Raw genomic sequence first — 17,982 nt, 5'->3', positions numbered from 1 at the left:
CTGTGAGTTTCCACCCAGGTTCCTAACATAGCTGAAAAAGGCCTTATGATTGTCCTTTGAATCCATGGCAATTTTTCTCTCAAAATTGGCCTTAGTTGATTTTATGAGTGCTCGTATTTTTTACTAATAATGATCAGGGTGACTTCCCTTTTATGGATTTTGTTCTATCATGTAATAGCTTTCTCCTCTTATTGTAAAGTTTGTTAATGGCTGGGGTCCACCAGACTGGACGTTTGCCCTTTGTGGAAAGAGTCTTGGTTTTATTTGGGATTGCCTGATCCATGCAGTCCTGGAGGTGTTCATAGAAGGCATTTGTAAGGGCTTCCGCAGCTTGGGTTGTGGTTTCCTCTGACTCAGGGGTCTTGAAGGATACCACACCAGTCTTGAGTAGTGTGAAGTTTGCTTTAGAGAAGTTCTTCACTATGGTCTTTTTTGTTTGGGGTGGGGCGGGATGTGGATTTCCAGTGAGATTAGTTTATGATCAGATCTCACCAATGAGGGATATACTTCCGGTGTGGAGCATTTTGTCCCCATGTTTGTGACAATGAGATCTAGTATATTTTCTCCTCTCGTGGGAACAGTGACTAGCTGTTCCATGGCATTTGAATTTATGAACTCCAGGAACCGTTGGGCTAGAAAGTTAGGGCTTGAGTAATGTTCCCAGTCTATATTCGGGTAGTTGAAGTCACCCAATATGATGGTGTTTGGAGATACATTTATACCCTCCAGTGTCTTCAGGAAGGCTGTGTGGGGTTCCTGAGTTTGAGAGGGTGGCCTGTAGCATGCTACAATTTGTAGAGCAGTTTTGCCTATTGTTAGTTGCACCTGGATGGTTTCCGAAGCTTCATGCGTTGCCACCAACCTGGAGGTGTGAGTATCCTTTATGAATATGGCTACACCCCCTCCTTTTGTGGAGTGGTCCGGGTTTTGGGGCCGGAACGCATGATATGAGGTAAAACCTAATAGTGCCGGGGTGCTCTCAGGAGCCTTGAACCAGGTTTCAGTTACAGCACAGACATCGATGTTCTCCATACTGAGAAGGGCCTCGAGTGCGTGCTAACTCCCACTGACTGGGTGGAACATCAGGGAGACATTTTCTTTTCATTGGGGGAACTTGTAAAAGCTGAATGAAAAAATCCTCTGAATATAATCCTTTGCACCCATGAATCTTCTGTGATGGCTCTTCAGGCATTTAGGTGCAAGGATAGGTGCCCCACTACTGCATCCAGAGAAGAGCAGTCAGGCAGCCTTTCAGCATTGAAAAGGTCTATCCAAGAAGGAATCTCAAGAACCTTGGTTCTGCATACCCCCTCTACCAAGTGGGCTGTGTCTTCCATTATAATTATTTCCCTCTCTGCCTCTGGGAGAAAAATCTCTGTTTGATTCTTGGAAAAGCCTTTGAGTGATTTTCAGAACCATATTTTTTTGCCATCATGCTGGTTCCTAAAAAGATTCCCTGCAGGGTAGATACATGGATTACCACAGCAGATGAGGTCTTTCCATCTTGCTCACTGTGGGAAAACATGTCTTTAATGGTTGGCACAAACAAAGAAGATCCATCAAAAGGAGCATTGATGAATGATGCTTTAAAGGTCTCCAGAAAAATCGCACAACTGCATCCAGGCATGTCTCTTTATGGCTATGCCTGAACAGGTGATACATGACAAACCTTCAGCTCCATGTGAGATTAGCCTCATGGATGTATTTGATATCAACCATGGGGTGGCCAGTCATGATGAAAAGAATTTTTGTTTCTCTGCTGACATGGACCCTGGGGTAGAGTTAGAAAGTTCCTTAACTTAGTCTATCTGTAACCTAGTGAAGTGTGCCAGATAGTTCAATGACCATAAAGCAAAGGTCATTGAGGCATACACTTACTTTCCATACCTGTCCAACACCCTGGACTCTCTATTAGGAGGATGAACAGTAGAGTTCTGCTATGCTAGCTCCTTCTTGGTGGGTGCCACCACAACCATGTCATCCACAGGGATTCCTTTTGTCCAATATTGCCTGTCTGTAGGATCACTTAAAATCTTATCCAGGCACATAGAGATCAGTTCTACAGTATCCGGTTCCTTCCATGCCAGGCAGTAGACAAGATCTATAAGCTCATCTGACGAGAAAGATAACCCAGGGCATAGATGGGCCAGAATCAAAAGCTTCAAGAAACACTCATTCCTCCTGGGAAGGGGTTTGGCATGACCAACCACCTTTCTGGTGTAGGATTTCTAAAATGTCTCTGAAGGAGATGTCTTCAGGTGGAAATCTAAGAGACCCTTTGCCATCATCAAAATCAGTGTCTTCTGTGAAGGATTTCAGTGGGGAATCCAAGTGCCTTCCTTTGCACAACCTCTTTTGGGGAACCTCTTCAGTGGGATGATCTGGAGAGGTATCCAAAGAGATGGAGAATTCCTTAACTGGAACTGCCTGGAAACTCATACATGCTAGCTGTCCCTGAGGGATAGGATGAGTAGACTCAGACACAGGATCCAAAGAGGGAACAGGGACTGGATCCAAATATGTAAGAGTAGAAACTGCTGTTAGATGAGAGAAGACTCTCTCCACCACCTTGAAGGCGGATGGACCAGGTAAAGCTCAGGACAATACAACTGGAGCCAAAAATCTTGGATCAGCCAATCCAGGGCCTTCCATGACCCTCCTCTCTGAGGGTGGAGTCAGAGATGAACTGTCCTGTGCTGAGGCCCTGAGGGAAAGTGACCCTTCTGAAACTTGAGAGTCAAAGTCATTCAGTCAGATCCGACACCAACACTTCAGTTCTGAGACACATTGTGATGCAGGGGAGTTGGAACCGAATGTTCAGGGAAGGAGTCGGAGTAGAAGAAAAAGGTAACTTTGGATCCAACAGTTCAACTCTTGTGGGTCTCAGATCCAAGGGCTCCAAAACAATAAGTCAGACTGGAGAAGGAGTGATAACTGTGTGAGAGATGGTTTGAGGCTCAAGGATCTGATGGGAGACAGAGCCGACAAGAACCCCTTCTGGATCTGTGTTCTGAGAAATGTTCTCATCATCCTATCCACTTCTGCTTCAGATAGACTTCGGGAGAACCTGATGGAGGAGGAAGTGGAAGGAGATCTAGAAGATTTCTTGGGAGTCTCTTAAAGAAATGGAGACCTCAGTCTCAGGGACACTGACTCTGGGGAGAATTGAGGGGTTTAGGGCCGAGTAGATTTCAAAGCTGCAGATGTCAGATCCAAAGAGATTGGATCCGAGTTTTTAACAATTTTTGATGGTGGTTCTGAAGATGAAGTAGAGCTGGGAGTCCTTGCTGGGAAGCATTTTTTGTGCTCCCTAGGTTCCCTAGACTTATGAGAGGAGGTTTGAGCCCCTGATCTTGATGTACCAGAAGAAGGAGCAGAAGCAGAAATAAAGCCCTTAAGTACTAGTTTGTTCCTTCTATCACTAATGGCTGTATTGTTAAATCCAACACAAATACTGCAAAAGGTGTCCAGGTGTGTAGGGTCTAAACAATAGATACTGTCCCTGTGGGCATCGGAGTTGGGTATCTTATGCCCACTGGAAGTACATTTTTTAAAGCCAGTCAGCTTTTCAGTCATACTGTGAGGGGAAACCATGCATCAGAAAGTCAGACAAGTGAAAAATAAGGAAGGACTTTTTTTATAACTTTAGTAAAAATGTAAAAGGATTATACCAGCAATGGTATAACTAAATACCTCACAGCAAGGTAAAGGAGAAGTAGAAAGGTTACCAACAATGGTAACAAAGAATACAAAAAAATTTAAATCTGGAAAACAGAGTAAGTTAGATAGAGAGTAAGGGAGACGCTAATATATAATTTGAAGTAGAAAAGATTAAAAGAGAAAAATATATACATTTTTCAACTTACTACACCAAAATGAGCTTGAGAGAATGCAATCCTGACTGAATCATAGAGTGTCAAACATGATGTGAGGTGATTCAGTGGTCAGGGGCATTATGAGTAAAAGGAGAAGCTTGAGAGTCAGATCCTAGAATCTAGAGTAATGTGTCTGAGTTAGATCCGAGGATCAGATCCAAACTCATTCGTTGAGGAAGAATGAAAATGGACAACGCAGTTGCATAGTTGAAAATGACAACATCAAATCAAAATATATGAAGCTGGGGTTAATTTCATATCACTGCCCTAATGGTTCACTAACAGACCAATCTGAAATGAGTTTGTTTCAGACAGGGCCTGAACGGGTCTATATTATATCATTGAACACTTAAAAAAGCGAACAATGAATAATTGACCCCATGTAAGCGAAAGCTTACAATCTCGAAAGTTCAGAACAGCGATTTTATCTCGAAAGCTCAGAACAGCGATTTTTTTTCCAAAGGAAAAAAAAAAATCACTGTTCCAAAAAAAAAAAAAAAGAAAAAAAAAATTGAAAGAATACATAAAGTGGGGGGCTTCACCCCCCACACTTAAATATACCAACTCCGAGATTGCACTACAGTGCCGAAAATGGCAAAGTAACAGAAGCGGCCAAGCAAATTCTTTCCCTGGGAAAGAATTCACTTAAAAGCCGCTTCGCTATTTTGCCTTTTTGTTGTTTTAAGGTCGACCAAGACGCATTCGATAGAATGCATCTTCGGTCATCTAATAGGAACCCGGACTGAACTACTAACTGATTTAGTGAGGTCAATTTCCAGTTGCTTTTTTGACGGTGGAGTATGGGTTGGAAGATTTGTAGCTTTCTGTTATTTACATAGTGAATTATTTTGATATCCAAAAGGGTAATTAAAAATAAATTAGTGGGGTTAAGAAAGTACTTTCCATGGCTTATAGGGTTAATGAAGTTGATGAAGAGAGAGAGAGTGAGAGAGAGAGAGAGAGAGAAGCCTGCTTTGACTGATAAAGATCTATAATAAAGGTTTGATCACAATCAGAATATTTTACTTGCACTAAAAGCTGTGGAGTATGAAGACAATTTGAAAACTTTACAGCTCTCCTGATCCTATGCCTTTTTAATATCAGTTAACAAAGACCCTGTTAGCTGACATCTGTCCATGTTTTTGAGAATGGCATTTGTTATGGTCTACAGAGCATTCATGGTAATCCTATCTACCTAGACCCCATGCTGATGACTTGCATAGTATATAGCTGTTTTGAAGTTTACAACTCTGGCCTTTAGACCAGCTTGTGTGTACCTTTTCTACTGGTCAGAGAAGTGAAATGGCCAAAGTTCAAAATTTGGAGAGGCAGACTTTTTTGGAAAAGGATGTGTGATTGAAACTTATCATATGTCAGGGAGGCATTCAGGTTGCAGACATGTTGCATCAGCTCAGACATATTTTCTTTGAAAAACTAAGAATAAAGGCCTTCTGATCCTCAAGTGCTATGATTTGGAAGATGATTTAACCATTTTTCAGTTTTATGGACAGAACTCTGAGGTAAAATGAAGGAAAACATTTAGGTCAGTCTTGACTTTAGGAGTGAAAGCAGAAGGTGTAAGTTTTATATGAAGCTTAATGTATTCTACATGAAGTTTGTACTATATGGCTGGTCTATCTGTGGTTCAGGTTACACTTGAGTTTAAGGTGGAATATTTGGGAATCTTCCAATATCAGCATTCACTGCATTCAAAATATAACTTGGTTTGGTTAGGAGTGAGGACTGGTTGCTATGGAAGTAACTTATTTTATGGCACTGAATGGTACTTTTAACAGAGTCTCTTAAGAAAAATAAATTTGTCTCTTGAGTGGCAGTGAGTGATTGAATGTCTACTATGTTCATGCTTTATCTCTCAGGATAAGTAGAGTATGGCATGATTTGGGCATCCTTTCATTTTATAGGCCTTCTCAAATCTAGTGATAATTGGTTAGAAGCAGCTTTGAAGGTTATACATATTGTATAAGAATATACTGGCTACAGTATTCATCTCATTTGATGGACACATTAATGATCAGTCAAAGAATAGGGCAGAGTTAAGGTGGTCATTTGTATTTCATAGAATTTTGCATTGCAGGCTTTTAGGGTTGGCAAATGTTTGATTTGAGTTAGCACTATGGGGAAGGAGATGATTGAGAGTGAGTGGATGTGCAAGGCATGATAAAATTTTGTAATGCATTTTAGTGATGAGAAGGTCAGGTAGGGAATGGCTACAGGATAAATGATTAAGCCTGGTGGAATCTGTTGTCATTTGGATAAAACCCAGGCCACCTAGTTTGTCCAGGATGCTCTTCAAGTGTCGGCCATGCAGGGCATCATTCATGTCACATACTATTATCAGGGTTCATTTGCTTTCTATACTCTTAAGTAGCTTGTTAAGATAGTTGTAACAATTGTCAGGTATGATTGTGTTTAAGGTAGATTAAGGCTGTTGTAATTCCTCGAGCCTTGCCTTGGCCTACATTAGTAATAAACTAATCCAGATTATGGTTATCTGTGGAAGTGGACTGAACTAATAGCTTGAGGATATGACAGATTGATTAAATAATTTTAGATTAGGACAGAATTTGTGGAGACACAATCTTTCAACACCTGTCATTTTGGCTGACTTTGCAAAATATAATGATATTCTGAACATAAGTGGTGAAAGTCAGATAAGTTGTCTTTCATCTAGAATTCTGTGACAGTAGCACAGTCAGGGTAGTGAGTATCAAATCTTGCATTTAGTAAACTTTGCTTGTTGGCTAGGCTTGGTAAAATGGGCAATACTTACAACTGAGGGGTACAATGGGCCAGAGTCAGGCTGTATATCACCAGGTTGATGCAACAGAAGAAGCAAGACAAAAATAGAGATGGGTTTAGGAAGTGATTTCATTTCAGTTTGACTGACTAGCTTTCTTTTACTAGAAAAAGGAGTGCTTCACAACAAGATAAGGTACAAGTATTACTGGGTGGTAAAACTGTTATCTGGAAACGTATGGGTTTGCTTTTTATGAGATGATAAAGTGTATGTAGCAATTGCTCTGTATGTGTTTGACATTAATATAATGATGAGGTGTTTAAGGCTAGGTAGGTGATTCATTTCAGCAGAATATACATACTGCTGTTACAAATGGCATGAGTGGAAAATAAGTTAATGTACAACAGCCATAAGGTGATACTGTGTGAGAAATGCAGAAAAGTGTGTATATCATAGTAGATGCAACAAGGGTAGCTCAGAATGAGAAGGATGAAGTTTATATCCACACAGTCACTAAGCATGCATCAAAGTGAAAAGTGCTTAGGTTTTGCCCACCTGGTATACAGTGTTCTCCAAACTCACTTTCAATAGTTTTATAGGTAAGGACTTACATAATCCATGTTAGTCTTCTGAAAACGTCTTTCAATAAATGCAAAGCAAAAAAACTTATATTGTTTCATGTTGTGCTTATCAACATTGTTTGAAGTGATAACTGATTCATGCTACCAGATTGTACCAGAGAGTAACCAAAAACACTGGCACTTCAAAAACATTACACATATGCCAGAAACACAGATGTCACATTAAACTAAGCATTATTCAGAAGAAGGCCTAAAGTACACAAAAGGGAAATTAACTTTTTTCTTTAGAATACAGCCCAAGAGTGTCGTAGAATTTACTGTGAAATGAAACATACTGATTTGAGTTCTCTTATTATAAATGTTTCTAAGCTGCACACAAAAACTGATCCATATGGGGATTAATTTCTCTCAAAGTAATAGTAAATAAAATAGAAATATTTTAACAAAGTTAAAAAAAATGCTTTAAAAAATCAGCAGTAATATGATTAGGCAAGCAGTAAGCCAGTCAGTGGACAAAACAATGCTTTCATTAAGCCATAACCCATGACTGGGTGTGGGTAATGCTGGATTTACCCACGGTTGGTGTGGTTTGGTCACAAGGGTGAAGCTGAGTGACCAGACAAAGCCAACCGTGGGTAAATACAGCACTGACTACACCCAGCCGTGGGATATTGCTATTATACAATGACATTATTTAAGAAAAAAAATACTTTTCTTAAGTAATGTCATTGTATAATGCCTCTGTGCTGGCCTTCAGCAGTTATAGGGTATCCTGGGGCATTTGTGATGTACTGTGCATGCGTAAGGGACTTGTGTTCCGATGCTTACACAGTACATCAGTGCTGTGCAGAGGTATCAACGGAGAAAGGAAGATCTCCATTGCTTATTTATTTATTTTTTTTATTGAAAATAAAAAAAAAAAAAAGAAATCGGGAGACTTAAAATGAATGAGGGAAATGGCGCAGACAAAAAACCCACCAGGATAATCCGGTACGTTTCTTTAATTTTTCAGAACGTACCTGATTGTCCTTTTTTTTTCTGTGTGCCATTTCCCTGGTTTGTTTTAGGTCTTCCACTTTCTTTTTGAGGGGGGGTAAAAAAAAAAAAAAAGTAAAAAAAAAATCATGAGATATACTAATGGGAAAAGGTCCGGGCGACCGGACCTTTTTCCGTTAGTATATTCTCGGATTTACAACTGGCACGCTGGTTGGGCTGGCCAATCAGTGTGCTCATTTTTGAATATTAATGGCCAGTCATTGTATAATTTTCATTAGATAATACCCTACTGGAGAACGAACATTCTCCAACAAGGTAAAAATGTACAGGTAATGCCCAGTAAAAATCAAGTGCACCACTTCACAGCAACATAACAAAGCGAGATGAAGAGTGCAAGGAAAAAAAAAAAAAGGCAAACACACATCATCTTCTTTAAATTCACTAAACAAATAAGGATTGTTTATCAACGGAAAATGAAAAAGTAAATAAAGTGGCAAAAGTAATGCAATGGTAGTTACAGCTTGCCAATTCACTTCTTTAAGTCACAATTAACGAGTGGAGGAAAATAATTATTGCAGTTATGAGTCTCAGTATGTCTATTTGAGTGTGTATGTATGTGTGTGTGTGTGAGCGTGTGTGCCTGTGTGCATGTGAGCGTGTGTGCCTGTGTGCGTATGTGCGTGTGTGTGTGTGTGTGTGTGTGTGTGTGTGTGTGTGTGTGTGTATGTGTGTATGTGTGTGTGTGTGTGTGTGTGTATGTGTTTGTGTGTGTGTGAGACAGAGAGAGAGACAGAGACAGAGACTGAGATAGATTGTGAATCCAATTATATTTCAACTTTTTGGCTGGCATTTTCACTGACTGTGATCATCAATTATTTACCAGATATCAAACATATTGGAGAGAAGTATAAAGGTATGAGGCAAAGTCAAAGAAGTTGCAAAAATCAGGGAAAGTTATAAATCATGGGAGGGGTTGTAATGCCTTGCACTACATGATGACTTCTTTTATTTATTTGGTCACAATGAGATATTTCAGATCTTAGTAAATCAAGAAAGTAGCTGTAATTTCTGGACATGTATGTGTGAGCGTGTGCATGCTTGCACATGTGAGGGGGTGGGGGGGTGGGTCTAATGATTTCCTGATGGAAAAAAAAGACATAAAATACTAAACAGTGTGTGCGCATGTGTGTCTTTGTGTGCACTGGGGTGGGGCATAGAATTTGTGGTGTCAGGGAACATGTGTACATGTTTGGTGTGTTTTTCATAGTGGCCTCATGTTGGCCTACTTCTGGTAGTAGTGTGTATTGGTAGTTACATTAGAGTTTTAGTACTAGTTTGAGTGCATAATACTATTTAGCTCATTTTTGGCCCTCTTTTCTTTTGGGCCATTGTTTCAGTGTTTATTCGTGGTTGTGTTCCTATCACTACTAGCTAGCATTTGGCTTCGTTATTGTGGATAGTGGTTTTAGTTATTGGACATGTCTGAGGAAAAACAAAAGCATTCAAAGTCTGGGTTCAAAAAATGCCCAGACTGCGGACAAAATATGTCCATTACTGATACTCATGTGCAATGTGTACACTGTCTAGGAGCTCTTCACTTGCAAGAGTCATGCGGCATATGTCACTCCTTTTCTTCCAGGGTTACATTAGAAACGAAGAGGAAATTAGTGGACAGGTGTTTACTAAAACACCCTTTTGTCAAGGCTTTGAGTGACCAGGATGGGGCCAGTAAGTTCTTTCATTCTTCCCAATCCTCAGGAGACTCAAAAGCCACAAAAAAATCTAAGAAGAGTGAGGATGCTGGGTCTTCGGCTCCACAGTTCTTGGAGCTGAGTGTCCCTTCTTCTTGAATCCGGTCCACTGTTCTGGAGCCGGTATCAGAGTTGCCATCATCTCCTATTCTCCAATCTGCACCGTTGGTGCACTCGTCTAGGTCCTCTGTTAGTCTTTCTGATCTGGACATGGACTGACTGGTACAGAAGCTGTTAAGGGCACCAGGCCTAGCTAAATTGCTGTCGGCTCCGACCCTAGCATCGGAACTGAAGACCATTACCCCAGAATTGACTGCTCCTCCTCTGAGTCGTACTGGGATTTTGGAGCTGGAGGAGGCTGACCTGTTGATTGAAGAGCCCTTGGAGCCGACACCTGTTCCAGTGTTGTCGGTTCCATCTGCTCGGACATCCTCGGTGCTGACCGGGGACTCTAGGGGCTGACATTCTCCTGTTGGGTCCGGGGAGGGTAGTCGCACTGCCTTGGTGCTGACTCTTCCTCTCGGGGCTTCGGCTTGGATGAGCTCAGCTCCTACCTTGGGCTCAGAGCCCACGGCCTCAGTGCGGAAGGGGCTTGAGGTTCCTTCGGGTCCTTTGACTCCTTCCCATCGGAACCGTGATGCCTCTGAAGCCATGAGGTGAGTATTGTCTCCTAAGACTTTCTTGACATCAGGATTGGTCTCTTCTTCCCCTAAGGTGCCTGTGTCTGCTTCTGTTTCCATTGGCACCAAGAGTAGAGACCCTGAGCCTCAGGTAGCCCCACTGGGTGCTTCCTGCTCTTCTGAGACTTCCCTGGACATTCCCGATAAGGAGGTTCCCCAAAAGAGATTGTGCAAGAGGAGGCACCTGGACTCCCCACAGGAGTCTTTGACATCTGACACTGACTTAGATGAGTCAGAAGGGTCCCCCCGATCCCCCTTTGAGGATATCTCCTTTGCAGAGATACTTGAGATCCTTAGGCAGAGGGGTGATTGGCATTCCAAAAACCCTACTGAGGATGAGTCAGGTCTCCTGAAGGCTTTCGGTTCTCCACCTTCCACCTTTTGGGTGTCTCCGCCCTATGATGAGCTTATGGACCTGGTCTCTCGTAGGGCATGGGAGTCACCGGAATCTATGGAACCTGTCCCTAGGAGGCCTAACAAGTTCATTTCTGCCCCCGTAGATAAGTCCTTTTTGACCAAGGGAGTCCCCGTTGATGCCATGGTGGTGGCGGCAGCCACCAAAAAGGAAATGTCTGAGACGTCCTCGTCTATCCATCCTCCTAACAGAGAGTCTAGGATTATGTATAGATATGGGAAACACATGTTTAGTTCAGCGACTTTCACACTTAGATCACTGAACTATTTGACCCATTTTACCAGACTGCAGAGAGATCTCCTTAAGGAGTTAGGAAATACTCTTCAGGGTACGGTAGCTGCAGGTGCTTCCGACAAAGTTGCCACCCAGCTTGCTACCCTAAATTCAATTGTAAACTCTTCCATGCGTCTCATATCGTATGCAGCTGATGGCACGAGTAGGGCAGCTGGTACAGGAGTTGCCCTTCGTAAACGCTCCTGGATGTGCCTCTGTTCCTTCGCAAAGCCTTTCAAGTTTTCATTTGTGAATACCCCGTTTGACGGCTCATCTCTCTTTGGGCCTAAAGTAAAGGAAACATTGACCAGGTGTGAGCAAGAGGGAAAGACTCTGTCTGCCGTAGGTGTCCATTTTTCCACCCCTACTCGGCCTTATCCCAAGGGCCAAAGGGGAGGGAAGATGTGGTTCCAAAAAGGCCAAGGAGCCTTTCAGGACACACGTGGTGAAACCCCCTCTAGGGGCAGAGGAGGGGGTTATAATGGAAGATGCTGCCCTCGTGGTAGAGGGGGTCCGCAACAGCAGGGTGACAGAGATCATTTCTCTGTTCAGCCCTACCAGCGCTCCTGAGTGGAGGCCCAACTGTCCTTCTCTGGAGGCAGTCGGGGGTCGCTTATCTTTGTATGCAGAAACCTGGCTGGACATAACAAAAGACAGATGGGTACAAAGTATCATTTCCAGAGGGTATTTCATACCGTTCTCCTCTCCTCCCACTTCCGTCAGGAGAATCCTGGACGTTCCACCAAATCACAGGGAACAAGCAACTATAGAGGTCCACAGGTTGCTAGAAAAAAAAGAGTCATCCAACCAGTCCCAGCAGACCAAACAGGATTCGAAACTTACTCAAGATTCTTTTTGGTTCCAAAGAAAACAGGGTGTGGAGACCCATTTTGGACCTCAGCAGACTCAACCAATTTGTCAAGAAAGAGAAGTTCCAGATGGTCATGCTTCAGTCCATGCTTCCCTTTTTAGGGAAAGACAATTGGATGTGCTCAATCTATCTCAAGGATGCGTACTACCACATAAAGATGGCCAGGCCATCCAGAGATCATCTGTGTTTCCGGCTGGGAGCCAATCACTATCAATTCTGAGCCCTGCCCTTTGGTCTCACTACAGCCCCCAGAGTGTTCACCAAATGTATGGCAATGGTCACGGCTCACCTGAGGCATCTAGGATTCAAGGTGTTTCCGTACCTAGACGATTGACTCCCTACCTCCACTACCAGGCATCAACTGATTCGGGTAAGAGAATCCACTCTGACACTCTGCAACCACTTAGGCCTTACTGTCAACTTAGAAAAGTCTGCCTTGTCACCATCGCAGAATATCATTTTTATCGGGGCAGAGTTAGACACTTCAACCACCACTCTACGTCTAACATTTGAGAGGGTCTCACTTCTTTGCCAACATGTCAGCTCACTGGTGTCGAAAGACAGAGCTCCAGCAGCAGAGGTCTTAAAAGTACTGGGTTTGATGGCAGCAGCGATCTTAGCCATACCATTAGCAAGGATGCCTATGCGGATTCTTCAATGGCTACTGTTCACTCAATGGTCTTACCAGGAACTTCCACTGAAGTATATGATTGTGATAACAAATTCTTGCAAGAGAGACCTTCAGTGGTGGTTGACGTCGATTCATGTCGCAATAGGACATCCATTTGTACTACCCCACCGATAGCCACTGTGACCACGGACGCTTCCCTGATAGGGTGGGGCATTTTCAGGGAAAGACTGCCCAAGGCACATGGACGGATCAAGAATCACACCTGCATATCAATGTTCTAGAGATGAGAGCAGTACTTCTGGTGTTGAAGTACTTTCAGGACTCTCTTCCTCTAGGGACAATTGCAATTCAGACAGACAGCATGTCACTGGTCTGGTATTTGAACAAACAGGGCGGGACCAAGTCTTACCCTCTTTGCCGAGAAGCCCTCAGAGTTTGGCAGTGGGCTGTGTCATCCCAGCACTTTCTGTTGGCAACGCACATCCCGGGGAGATCCAACGTGATAGCAGACAAACTGAGCAGGGCAATTTTGTTGCCACTCAAGTGGTCCCTCAATCAGGACATTGCGGACAGAAATTTCTGCAAATGGGGCAGCCTTGCTGCGACCTTTTTGCCAGTCACATCAATACCAAATGCAGAAGCTACTTTGCCCCAATTCCCTCTCTGGGACAACCCCCGAGAGACGCACTTGTACACAATTTTCCCCCGGGTCTCCTATATGCATTTCCTCCAATCCCGCTAATACCAAGATTTTTACAGAAAGCAAAATCACTGGCAAGGGCCATCATTCTTATAGCCCCCCCACTGGCCTCGGCAGATTTGGTTCCCAATTCTTTATCATCATCTCCTGGTGGATCTGTGGATTCTGGACCCAGTTCCGGACCTTCTGACACATCCATGAGGGGATCTCCACCCTTCATTGCAGTCCCTGAAGCTGACAGCTTGGCTGCTCCAGTTCCCCACATAGTCAGGCTTCACAACCTTTCTTATGATACGAGGCAAATCCTTTTGTCTTCTCATAAACCTTCCACCAGGAGATAATATCGTAGTAAGTGGAAGAGATTTTCCATTTGGGCTTTCAAACAGAACATTGATCCTTTTCACACTCCCTTGACATCTATACTGGAATTCTTAACTATTATCTTTAATGAAGGAGCGGCAGCGGCTACAATTCAGGTCCAGTTAGCTGCCATATCTAATTTCCATCTTGGAGTAGATGGACTAAATGTTATGGCCCACAAGTTATCCAAGACTTTTCTTAAAGGGACCTTTCACATGAGGCCTCCAGTAAAAACTCCTTATTCCCCCTGGAATCTGAATCTCATGCTATCTCACATAATTATTCCCCCGTTTGAACCTGCATCATCTTGTGATCTCAAATATTTGTCGTGGAAAAACATTTTTCTAGTGGCCATTACTTCTGCCTGTAGAGTGTCAGAGCTTCGAGCCTTGTCTATCACACCTCCTTGTATGATTTTTTATGCTGATAGAGTATCTCTCAGGACAAATCCTTCCTTTTTACATAAAGTTTATTCTGAGTCTAATATCAATCAAGTCATTGAATTGCCAGTATTCCTCCCCAGCCATTCCAACAAACTAGAGTATATGCTGCACAAACTAGACGTTCATAGACAGCTCAGATATTATTTGGATAGGACAAAATATTTTAGAAAATCAGACCAACTATTTGTTTCCTTTTCTGAAGCCAGGAAAGGTAGATCAGTGGCTAAAACAACCCTTTCTAAGTGGCTATCTGACTGTATCACCTGTGTTTATTCAGCAGCTAATATGCCCTTACTACACAGAAGTAAAGCTCATTCAACTAGAGCAGTTTCTACATCCTCTGCATTTCAAGCCAAATCACCCATTGACAACATCTGTGCTGCAGCCACTTGGTCTAAGCCTCATACCTTTATCACTCATTACAAAGTGGATAAGGCCTCCAGGGACAGGGCTTCCTTTGGTTCTACGGTCCTGAAGAATATACTCCTGTGAGCCACCCAAGATTGAGGGTGCTAGGGACGCTACCCATCAGTGAAGAATGAATGGCAAGATTGAACAACTTCGCATTAAGAAGTTATGTACTCACCATAATGTTCCATGTGAATTGTTCCATCTTGCCTTCATTCTCACATCCCTCCCTCCATCCCCCACCTGGCTGACAGTTAACCTAGACGCTGGTCTCATCATGGTAATTCAATTCCTTCCATTTTCCCTCTCTTAGGAGAGTAGTCCTTTTACAAGGATATGGTACACGCAGCAAACAAGATCTGAGGTAATTCCAGCAGTGCATTATGGGATATGGGGCTTGGTCTCGAGCAACTGGTAAATCTTGAGCTTGCTAACGGCCATGTCAGAGCCGAGGGATTGGCTCTGAACCCATCAGTGAAGAATGAAGGTGAGATGGAACAACTCACATGGAACGTTATGGTAAGTACATAACTTCTTATTTTTTGGGGTGATGGTGGAACAACAGTTGTTGCTATATTCCTCCTTTATTTTTAGCAGCCTTTATCAAGATAAGATTCAGTAAAGACAATAGTCAGTTCCCAAGAGCAGTTCAAGAACTTTCTACTAGTTAAGTGACTTCTCCAGAATCAAAACAAACAGAGGTTATGGGAATCAAACATGAACAAGATGTGGCCTGTCTTTCAGTGTTTTGCTCCTTGATAATATTTTAACATGTTTTGACATGCAGTTAGGTTATGCAGGATGATGAAATACAGATGTAAGTAATACAGGTCACCTTAGTAATGTGGGTAGATATGTTAATTGCCTGAGGAGGGAAAGGGTTGCAAATAAACACTCCTTGGCACAGCATTATTACAATGCATCTGGATAAAGTAGGTATCTTGTGCAATTTGTTTAACTGAGAACAATTACCAGTGTTGGCCTACCCTGCAACATTCAGATGGCCTTGTTTGGAAGGGGGGGGGGTTAAGCCATCGGTTAGACTGCTGAGATGAATATATGCCCCACCTCCCCAGAAAGTATGGAGGCATACATTTTAATAAACATAGTAAATATCAATTATGCAACATTTTGCAAACAAGTTGCAATATCTCAGAAACCACTCAAACTATAGATTTGCTATCAGCAGCATTTTGATTGTCCTTCTGTGAGTTTTAATATGAACCTAAGCAGTTTTACCTGAATTATTACTTGGTTGTCGAGATATTTAGAAAAATATGAAATATGACAGTATAAATATAGTATAGGGACAATTACTAATATAGCTTAAGCAGTACTGAACAGTGGTCAAATATTAGTGCATTTGTGTTGCCCATCATATAAGCTTTAAGACTAAATCATTCAACAACTTATTTGCAGTATGGTTTTGAAATTATTAATACAAATATGAACAGCCTATAGTAGGCACCCACAGGCATCAGTGGTATGTGATTCCAGAAACAGGCTAGAAGTTTCACTAGGCTGTATTGAGATAAATATAAGGACAGAAAACTTCATGGGAACATATGGCTAGGCTTCTAAAGATCTTTATTGATTAAAAGTGGTAAGTACCTATTTATTTATCATTTGTGTACTGGGAAAGTCCAACTGGGACACAACCAGTTATCAGTGATGGCTCAGGGAGAAAAGCTCCAGATGAATGTCTTTAGAATGTGGGAGGAAATCTGCATGAACACAGAGAGGACATGCAAACTCCGCACAGAAGGCATCCCAGCTGAGAATCAAACCTGATAACCTCTTGCTGGAAGGCAACAATGCTAACCACTGCATAACTGTGCCACCCATGAATCTATGAATACATAAAATCAGGTGAACAGTCTCATCCCAACCCCCTACATGATGAAAATTACAGAACTATTGTCACTAAATTCAGCTTAGATTTTAAAAGGCAGTCACTTCCCTCATTAAGCCTGATGCTTCAGTTTCTCCAGACATACTGCATACACCAAACAAAGCATATATATCCAAGACATTTCTGCAACAAATAACAGCCCCAACGCTTAGTTACTTAAACCTACACTGCTATATACGATCAAAACATTGTACAAAAGATAAAAATTACAACATTATCAGCATAATAACTCAATACCTAAACTTAACAGCAGATACACTTGAATACCCAGTTTATATACAAATTAACAGATGCACATTAGAATCTTACATTACTCCCACTTAAAAACCAAACATGTATCCATACACTACATAAGGTGAATAACATGACAAAGCTTTCTAACTGCAGAACTATAGCTATCCTTCCACTGTTATGAAACATTCTTGAAATGTGCATTCACTTTTAGTTGCTTGCTCACTTTCCTTAATACTTTGAACCATAATCAGCACAGAGATATCTTAATTCCCTCAGTGTTTCTGGAAACTTCTGCAATAGTTTGCATCTGTAGGCATCTCCTTCAACTTATAAGGTAAAAAATAAGACTCCTTCTGTCCATCTGTGACTGTAACTGCAGGCATTCTGTATGGATGAATATTAGGACCCTAACTACTCACCACATTTAATAATGATCTGATAAAAGCAGCAAAATATGTTATCCTGATACACTATACTGATAACTAGCCTATCATCAATACAATGGTACTGCAAGAACTACAAACAATAACATGAGATTCCTTCTCCTGTATTGAACCTGACTGAGTCAGACTTGGCTCATACTAAACCTAACAAAACCAAACTGAACCTCTTCGTTTCCAACTCCTGTTCAGATGACAAAACCAATCTCACAGTTATCTCATCTGATAATACCACAATAGAAATACTCCCAATGCAAAATGATTAGGCATCCTTATAAAGGACAAACGAAAATTTAGTCAACACATCAGACATATTATAAAGAAAACCCACCTAAAGCTAGAACTACTGCATTGAGCCAAATCATATCTCACAGAAAAAGCTCAGCTGACCAAAGTAGGGTCATAATTAATTATTTTCCTTCTCTGTGCCTCACCCATCTTTAATAACCAGCAGGTAAACCAAAAGGCTAGACTCAAACAGCGCTATAACAAAATAACAAAATTGGCCACCAAGCTTCCAAATAAGTGTTGCAACATTATTTTATTGTAGACTTTTCAGAATTTCCAAACTACCTTAAGACATACCCAGCTAAAACTAGCTCATGCAATTCTACAACAGTCTAATATATATGTTTCCTTAGCTTTCCTCCTACA

This window comes from Protopterus annectens, chromosome 7.part0, assembly GCF_019279795.1.
Source record: "Protopterus annectens isolate FY-2018-M chromosome 7.part0, PAN1.0, whole genome shotgun sequence".
In the NCBI taxonomy this organism is placed as follows: Eukaryota; Metazoa; Chordata; order Ceratodontiformes; family Protopteridae; genus Protopterus; species Protopterus annectens.
The sequence above is the reverse complement of the archived record's forward strand: the minus strand, read 5'-3'. Positions refer to the sequence as shown.